The following is a 10,222-nucleotide window of genomic DNA, read 5'->3' as shown; positions in this document are numbered from 1 at the left end:
TTTTTTCACTTTATTCAGAGAAGAATTTAGAATTAGATGTGTGTTGCCCCAGCTGGGTAGCTCAGTTGATTGGAACATCACGTTATATACTGAAAGATTTCAGGTTCAATCCCTGGTGTGTGCAGGAGGCAACCAGTCAATGTTTCCCTCACAATGATTTCTCTCTCTCTCTCTCTCTCACTCTCTCTCTCTCTCTTCCCTTTTCTCCATCTCCCTCCCTCTCTCCCTCTCTCCCTTTCTTTCCCCCACCTTTTTCTTTCTAAAACCAATAAACATATCCTTGGGTGAGGATTAAAAAAAGAATTAGATGTGTGTGTGTGTTTCCTTTTGGCTAAAATTGTTTCATTTTTAAGTACTGAATTCCAATGCCTTTAGGTGGAACTTCAGCTCCCCATTTTACTGCTTGGCCATCATTTTCTAATCACAAATTTGACCTTTGAACCTGGCTTTTTACTTAGGCCATAATCTCCTAAGGTTGTCATTCTGTCCTTAACTTTTCCAGCTATAGCTCTATAGCTTCCCCATGGGCAATACCGTTAATACCTACACCTTGGTCCAACACTTATAAATTTACGACAATCCTAATGCTGAATTTTTATCATAAACCTCTCCAGCTCTAGGCTCATATTTCAAATTTCTTACAAGAGGTTTCTACTCAGATTATCTCAAAGCACCTTAAATTAAGTATATCCCAAACTGAACCCATCATTTCACACACAAAATCAATTCCTAGTTATCTTTTTCCCATTTAGGGGCACTATCATCACCTGAACACATAAAAGGGAAGCTCAGGAGCACTTATAAATGGAAAAATCTGAAAATTCTTTTGATATAATCTAAGCATATGTGTGTCCTCCTTTTCTCCATCTCTCACAGTTAAAGTTTGGATAGATAAAACTTACAGCATGAGAGCCTGGTATTACAATATGACATTCATTTCTGTAGTAATTTACCCCCATCTAGTTCCTTGACCCCTATTTTCTACCAATCACCCCTGCAAAAACCGTGCTCCAGCCTCATTAATTTACAATACTTAACACTCTATAACTATGTTTTGTTTAGTTTACCATCTTAATATGTAGGTTGCTTTGCTTAAATCTCTTTTTGAATTAACCTGACAAAATTAAGAATAGAGAGGGAATTAATTTTTCTGTAGCTTTTTTTCTCTTCATTGCTAGTTTTTGAGACTTAAGAAACACATACTTTAAAAGAAGTTTTCCCATATTATGGTGCTTATAATTTCTAACTTCCAATAATCCACACAATGACAATTTTACTAGGAACAAAACCAATACTCTGGGGGGATAGTATATTTTATTGATTATGTTATTAGAGTTGTCCCACTTTTCCCCCCTTTGCCCTTGTCTGCCCAGCACCTCCTTCCCTCCAGCAATCCTCTCCTTAGTTCATGTCCATGGGTTGTGCATATAAGTTCTTTAGCTTCTTCACTTCCTCTGCTATTCTTGACATCTCCCTATTTTGTTCCTATCAATTACACTTTTTAATCCCTGCACATTCCACCCTCCCCCGTCCCCCCCCCATTCTCCCCTTTTTCCATGACAGCTGTTACCCTCCAAATGATCTGCATACCTATGATTCTGTTCCTGTTCTGGTTGTTTGCTTAGTTTGTTTTTCTTCTTGGGTGTTTTTTTTTTTTTCATTTTCACCAATAACTTTATTTATTTATTATTTTAATCTTTGTTCAAGTACAGTTTTCTCCCTTTTACTCCCATTATTCTCGGGTTTTAAATGCTGGGATTTACCCATATCATTTCAGCCTTACCTCATAGCTTGGACCCAAAGTTTCCTTGGGCTTCTTCCATTTCTTTACATTATTTAGTCATTTTGCTCTTATTTTCATTCTGTCAGAGCAGTAGCTGACTTCATCTCAGTCATTTTTACTTTAGTATGAATGAGTTTCAATGCCCATTCCTAACAGGTAGCTGGAGGAAAATATTATTGTGATATCCATGACTTCATCTAAGTATACATGAAGTCCTAGAACCAGGAATATTTGAGAACAGGATCTGTCAGCATCTCCTATTCTCTTTTTTCTCAACTCTCCTTTTTTCTTCTTCTGCTCTAAGACTCCCAGGCCATTCTTATTCTTTCTTGTTATTTCCTAAATCTCCCTACATTTCTGGTCTGGGATATATGGACATATCACTCTCTCCTTCATGTTAACTTTGTACTCCTTCTAAGTTGTTCTTATGATTGCACTGACTCTTTTTCTTAATAACTACAGGTTTTTAAAAAGATTTTATTTATTTATTTACAGAGAAGGAAAGATTTATAGAGAAGGAAGGGAAGGAGAAAGAGAGGAAGAGAAATATCAATGCGTGGTTGCCCCTCACATGTCCCCACCTGGGGACCTGGCCCAAAACCCAGGCATGTGCCCTGACTGGGAATTGAACTGGCAACCCTTTGGTTCACAGGCCCACACTCAGTCCACTGAGCTACACCAGCCAGGGCTGATTGCATTGACTCTTAAGTCTAGGCCTGTTGTGTGGGTATGGAGGAGAAAAGGGCAGATGTATCTTTCACCAATGTTCTCTGATTCAGTGATGTTGAGGTCAATTGGAGATAAAGTTCCTTTAGATATGAAGTAGTATGTGTGGAAGAAGGGAAAAAAGCTTTGTTGAAAATGATTTTTACCATCTTTTTCCAACTTCTCAGTTACTCCAAAATCTTGGTTTCTGAAGACACTATATGTCCTACACTTTGATATTCAACTTGTTCTCTCATATTTTGAGAACTAAAGGTCTGAGACTTTAGCATTCCAATATTTCTCTGCCTACTAACAACCTCCACAGTTTTATTTTCAAGAAAATATCTATTGAATTAAACAAACCTGAGCCAGAAAATCACATGCTTCCCATCTTATTCTCTCATGAGGTGTAAACATAAAAATATCCTATAATAAAAAACACCTTTGTCTAGGGGAAATTTTTTACCTTCAGTTGTATAGAAACCCATATAGTGTACAATAAATAGTTAGTGTAAAGTGTTTTTGGCTACCTATAATCATAGCTTACAGACAACATTATTTACACTTAATTCTTATCAAGATCTTAGTTCTTCAAACAATTCATAATAGGATCCAATATCTTCTGATTCACCAATGGAGAAATGAGATACTCACGACATCTTTATTGTCTTCTATTTGTCACATTGCATGCCCAACGAGTCACTGTACATGTGACAAGCAACTCCAAAACGATGAATAGAAACAAATATTGGGAAAGGAGGTAACCACTTTCCTGTTTCCAAAAAAATATATACATTTCTTATAGATCTTAATATGTTAATGCTTTTAAAATAAAGGTATACTAAATTTCAGGAAGATGAAAAACGGAAAAGAAAAACTACTCAATATATTCCTCACCCTCAACAATTGTTATTTATATATAGTTTTGTTGATCATAATGATAACTGATAATAACTGAGGATAATTAGAAACTGATAAATTTCTGCCAAATGGATAATGAATGTCATTGAGTGTGTTTTCTTGTTTGTTCTTCTGGATAAGGTCAGCAAATTTTCTTTGAGGCTACAAACCTCTGGAGAAGATGGAATTGGGACACTCTTGAGATTCAGTGTGATAGAACTTATTTAATAGAGAGATGTTCCAAATTAGGTTTGTTGTTGAGGAAAAGCCCAAAGAGGAATTCATGGTGAAGGAAGAGAAAGTTTGGGTTTTGATTGTGTCCTTGGATAGGTGGTTTCCTGCTTGGACTGTGCCAATACATTCATATCCTTGCAGGATACTTGTATTGGGAGCAAGAATATAGAATCTGTAATATTAGAAACCCAAGTCTGGGCTATATGGATCAGTTTTCACTACTGATACCATTTAAGAGTAACTGAAGCCATGGCAGTGGGAATTATCAGCATGGTGGTAGACTGCTCCAGGGTTCTATCAACTAGAAGTTTGGAGTCATTATTGAATCTTTGGTTCCCAATGTTCCTGAAAAACTAGATAGGGTCTACAGGAAAGAGGCCTCAAGAGGAATATCTTGAATTTCTTGCTAATATGAACATTGGTGGGTCAAGAGATGAACTGGATAAATTAAAGAGTTAAGACTGTAATTGGCCTTGGCTGGTGTAGCTCAGTGGATTGAGTGTGGGAACCAAAGGGTTGCTGGTTCCATTCCCAGTCAGGGCACATGCCTGGGTTGTGGGCCAGGTCCCCAGTGGGGGACATGTGAGAGGCAACCACACATTGATATTTCTCTCCTTCTCTTTCTTCACCCCTTCCCCTCTCTCTAAAAATAAATAAATAAAATTGTTTTTTAAAAAGAACTTATTTAAAAGAAAAGAAAATTCTTGATCAGGAAAACTCTACACTCCATCTTCAAAGCAGCTCTGTGTAGTTGCTTGGCAGCCTTCTCTTGCTGGTCTCACTTCCCCACCTTACTTACCACTTCTTGGAAAAAGAAAAAGACTATAATTGTACTCCAATCCAGTGAAAGGAGATATTCCTTTTGTGCAAATATAATTTTAAATCATATCTGTAGGTTTATATTTATTTAAGATTTCACTCAAAGGTATTCTTTAGGGTATGTGTCATAAAATATTAGCATCCTCTACAGCAAAAGAATGGTTCTTTGATGTGCCATTTCCTTGATTTCTGTTGGGTTTAAGTTTTGTGTAGTGAACTAACTTGAAATTTTGACCATTCTCAATTAGAATGAATGTTCTGCAAGGGAATAACCCTGTGACCCTGAACAAGTAGCTTAATATTTCTAAGCTTGTTTCTTTCATTAAATCAGAGAAATAATCATTCCCTGAGGAAATTTATAATCTCACTTGTTCTAAAATCCTTTTCAAAGCTATGCACAAATGAGAAAAATTCAGCAAAATGCAAATCAACATATATTTTGGAATTAGCTAGTTAACCAAGAGTTTGGGATGTTGATGTAAGGAGAGCTTGCTGATTTAGGCTAGGAATTTAAAAACAGTCACCTTCAATCCAGAAAAGTTGTTTTCTAGGTCTTGGTTAAAGGCCAAGATATTTTGACCTCTGTCAAGCCATGGGCAGATGGGCTAGAAGAAGAGGGTTCTATAGAGAAGGCTTTGAAACCTATAGATTCAATTCCTACCCAACTTGCCCAGCACTGACTGTCATCTCCTTGCCCTCCTAGCTCCCTCTCCTTTCTATACCAACAAACCCATATAGATAAGCAAACACATATCCACAGCCCCACTTGTGTGGAAACACAGATATACACAGAGACTGAGGCACAAACACGAACACCCTTAAACAGTCTCACATAGACCTGCTGACAAACAGACACAAAGCAGAAAGTTCAAAAATATCCACAGAGTCATGTCCATACAGACCTGAGTACACATGCATTCTTAATTACATCCATGTACAAACTCAGGTTTATTCTGTCTGCAGACTGTATCTGTGACATTGAACATAAATCCTTGGGTACAACAAGTACATAAGTATATCACTTCCTTCTTTTAAGGAAATTTTGCTATAATAAACTTTATCTTTTAAGCCCTAGGAAAACTGGCCTCAGGCATGCAGGAACCTGGAAACAACAATGCTATTATAAAAATATCTCAGTTACTAGGTGTGGCTGGAATTGAATCTAATGTTAACTCACTCAATATACATTTATTAATATTTATAATACACTCCATTTTGTTACTGAAGTTTTGGGTAATCCTAGCTTTAGAAATGTAACCTGCTGTTTGAACTACAATTTCAGTAGGTGCATATGCCAAAGAGTAAACTAGTGATGAAGGTCATTACCATATCCTCCATAACATTAAATACTTTGATCACTCACCAAAGAATTTAAAATGTAATTCTAAATTTGTATGAAAATCTCACAGAAAGCTGGTACTTACATGTGACCAAACAGTACTATTTGAATGTAAATTGAATATGAAAAACTCAAGTAATAGTAAAAGCAGTCCAATCGCTGAAATGCAGGCACTTATGATGTTCATTACTATAGTACAGGACACCTGGAATAGATAAAGGAATCACCTGGTCACCAAAAGTTATTCGCATACATCTACTTCTGGAAAATGATCCATAAGTAGAAAATTTATATAAATTCTGATATTTTCAGAATTATAATGTTGTTAAAAGGACAATCATAACTGCAGATCTGTTAAGATCTCAATAAGACTGAACAATTCTGGAGAAAATAAAACCTTTGATGTAGCATACATGTGTTTAGCCCACTACGAATAATTATTGAATGTCTATTCTGTACCATGCAAACTATGCTCGGTGTCAGTAGATAAAGAGGCAGAAAAGAAATGGTTTCTGCACTCAAAGGGCTTTCAGACTATTGAACAAATGTATATCAAATGTAAATAGTGTAAAAGACAACACAGGAACATTTGTAGTGTCATACAGGGTCAAATTTCCACAGGTTTGCTATGATTTATTTTAGAGTGTACAGGAGGGGTTGTTGGGAATTTTGTTGGAGAGACAGGTGCTATCCAGACAGATATTTTGGATTTTATTTTGGAGATAAGGGAGATTTACATTGCTGGAGGTGCCTACTCTGTTTCTAGGCCACACTCTTGTCAGGCTACATACTACAGACAATGCATGTGTATAATGTCGCTGTGTAATTACACTTTGTCTATATGTGAGGTCAGAGAAGGGATAAGCCATTTGATATTACTATTGGAAAAGTCCTTCTCTTACACTTTCTTGTTCTCATTTGCACTGGTAAAATTCTATCTTATATGAATTAGATAATAAATATGAAAATTCAACTACTGGGTTCTGAAATCTATCTCACTGTATACATCATATTTTCATCTGAATTGCTATTCATTGTTATATAGTAGTCTCTGTGTATTCTTTTGCAACAAATCTCCCTTAAAGGAAGACAATTTCATTAACATAAAATGTTCATTAGTAACCCAAGCATCCAACATTATTGTTTAGTAAGTTATAGTATTTAAATGTAATGTAATCTTTAAAACGGGGAATTTTCAATTACATAAACAAATGATTATGCCACAATAACTGTTGTATTTAGAAGAGCCACCCTTGCTGAGGAAACACATTAATAAGGACACTTGCAGCAGGAGTTCTTTGGTGGAGTTTTACTGGCTAAGGCTTGTCTGAATAAGACAAGCAGAGCACTTGCTCCAGTTCCTGGCCTGGGGTGGGGTGTATTGTAATACAGTGTAAGAGAGTAAAGGTGTGGAGGAACTGAAACACTCATAGCCTGTGAGTGAGAATGTAATATCATACAACTGTTCTGGAAAACAGTTTAGTAGGTTCCCAAAACGTTAAACATACATATGCCATATGATTCATGATTTACCCAAGAAAAATGAGAGCATATATCTATACAAAGACTTGTAAGAGAATGTTCATAGTAGTTTTATCTGTAAGAGCTCAAGACTGGAAACAATGCAAATTCCATCAATAGGTGACTAGATAAACAAATTGTGGCATATCCATGCAATAGGATATGACTCAGAAATAAGTAGGAATTATTGGTATACATAAATGAATCTCAAAATAATCATGCTGAATAAAATAAGACAGATAAGAAAGAGTATGTACTGTGTGACTGCATTTATACAAAGCTCTAGGTATGATTACATTAATATAAAATTCTAAAAATGCAAACGAATCCATAGTGACAAGAAATGGATTAGTGGTTGCCTGGAGAAGAGGAAGTGTGGAGGGACTGGAAGGAGGGATTATCAAGGGCACAAGAAAACTTTTGAGAGTGATGGTTATTTCACTGTCAGTAATAGTTATGTTTATTTCATTGTATTAGTGATCTATCAAATTATGTACTTGGAATTGGGAAGTTTGTTGTTTACTGTATATCAGATGTTCTACTTTAATAAAGCCATTAAAAAATTAAAGACGAGCACTATGTGAAAGCCAGATATGATGGTAAAAAATTGTGAGGCATGGGATAACCCGCTGCCTGTGACTCGGCCATCTACGACAAGGTTATTTTTTCAGTAATGTTTAAAGATAGAGAATATATATTTTAATAAATGCCTTTGTACTTTTATTATATTCACTGAAAATTGTTGACTATTAATATTTATTAAAAGTTCTAGGCTTCTTTTCTAAATGGAAGATTTCAGATAAAGGTTTACTAACATTTAGTCCAATTTCAGTACACATGTATGAAGATACACATGCTAATATTGCTGGCTATTATTTCTTTAAATTGTCTGTGCCCTCCTGCTCAAACTCCAGTAATCCTAGTATTTTCTTTTCTGCTGTCCATTGATCAGGTAGATTTAGTTTGTTCTTTATTCTTTTTTCTTTGTTCTCCTCTGATTAGGGTATTATTTCAAAAGTCTTAGCCTCTAACTCACTAATTCCGTCTTCTGTTTGGTATATACTGCTGCTGGTGCTCTCTATTGCTTTTTTTTTTTTTTTTTTTTTTTTTCATTTCATTTGGTGAATTCTTCAGCTTCAGATTTTCTTTTTGGTTCTTTTTTATGATTTCTATTTATTTGTTAAATTTCTCATTTTTCTCAAGTATTATTTTCCTGATTTTATTGAATTGTCTTTCTGTGTTTTCGTCTAGCTCATTGAGTCCTCAAAACAACTGTCTTGAATTCCTTATCAGGTAAATCATGGAGCCCCATGTCTTTTGGTTAGCTTGCTAGAAGGCTATTGTGACCTTTTAATGATGTATTATTTCCTTGATTCTCCATATTCTTTGAAGTTTTGTGTTGCTGTTTTCACATTTGAAAAAGCAGTCACCTTCTCTAGTCTTTACTAGTTAGTTGCTTTCATGTGGGAGAGTCTTTTCATTTCCCCTGATCATAGCTAGGGCTTTCTCCTACCTTAGGTGGATACACCTGTTCCATGCTTCTTGCTCCCTCTTGTGTCAGAATTCTTTAGCTTCTCTGTCTTCTTTTGGATCTTGCAACTCACAAGGCTGGCTGCTAGAAACCTCTTTTTTGTTTTCACAAAGGTGATACTACAGCTCAGGTTTCTGTTTTCTCCCTTGTTATAGACCCTGACCTGTTTTCTTTCAGTATTCCTTATCTGCTGGAGCACTATCTTTCACCACCCTTGGGCACATAAGGAGCAGGCTTCAGAGTGGGGGAGGTGTGAGTTGGCACTTTGGGTGTTGGGGGGACTGTGGGCCAGATTAGGGGGTCTTTTGGTGAAGTTTTGTTAATTCCCAGTGTTCTGAAATCATGAAGTTTAGTTTTTTTTGCTGGTATTTCCCGTATTTTTGTGGAAGGATGAGCCCATGGAGTTGCTTTCTCTGCCATTCCAGAAGCCAATCTCCAAGTATTAACATTAAAAACTACTCTATTTACTGGCCCTGGCTGGTGTGGCTCAGTGGATTGAGCAGAAGCCTGCAAACCAAAGGGTCACTGGTTTGCTTCCCAGTCAGGACACATGCCTGGGTTGCAGGCTGGGTCCCCAGTAGGGAGCATGTCATAAGCAACCACACATTGATGTTTCTCTCCCTGTCTATCTCCCTCCCTTCCTCTCTGTCTAAAAATAAATAAATAAAATCCTTTAAAAAATTTAATTACTGATCCTTCCATTTCACTACCTGTCAACATAAAACTCCACACTCTATAAAGGAAATCAACATAATCCAGGCTCTACAATATCTCACACCCATTGTCCACCATTCAATCAAAAGTTCCTAAACATGTGAGGGAGGAAGAAGGAAAGAAGGTAATAACAGATACTGGGTCATTTCAAGATATCCAAATTTACATGTCAGAACCAACATTTTGTACTAATAATTTATCATACAGAAATTTAACTTAGTGATTAACTTCATATACTCTGAATGATTTTTATGGCCAATAAAATATAACCAAGATTTCAGTAATTGAAGTGTATCTCTTTTTTTGGATAAAAATGCAGAAGAAAACTTAAATTTCTTAAATTAAAAAATTTTTACTAACTCTCCTTCTTTTGGCAAATTAAACTGTTATCTCTAGAATTGCTACAGACATTCTGACTTACCAATGACTTTGAACGTCTAATCTCCAACAATATTGTAAAGAATCCTGAGACGATAAACTGGAAACAAAAATCACATTTATTAATACCCAGGCATTATGTTTATAGACATACTGAAAGAATAAGAATTGTGGAATGCTGGAACATGAAGACTATCATCTTAAAGCTTTAGTAGGATCATTGAGAATATCATGTAGGAAATAATTCAATAGTTCTCTATTACAGAGATGGAAAAAGCCATGAAATCTCTGGTCACTG

The sequence above is a fragment of the Phyllostomus discolor genome, chromosome 6 (genome assembly GCF_004126475.2).
Source record: "Phyllostomus discolor isolate MPI-MPIP mPhyDis1 chromosome 6, mPhyDis1.pri.v3, whole genome shotgun sequence".
NCBI classification, from domain to species: domain Eukaryota; kingdom Metazoa; phylum Chordata; class Mammalia; order Chiroptera; family Phyllostomidae; genus Phyllostomus; species Phyllostomus discolor.
This window is presented reverse-complemented; position numbering follows the sequence as displayed.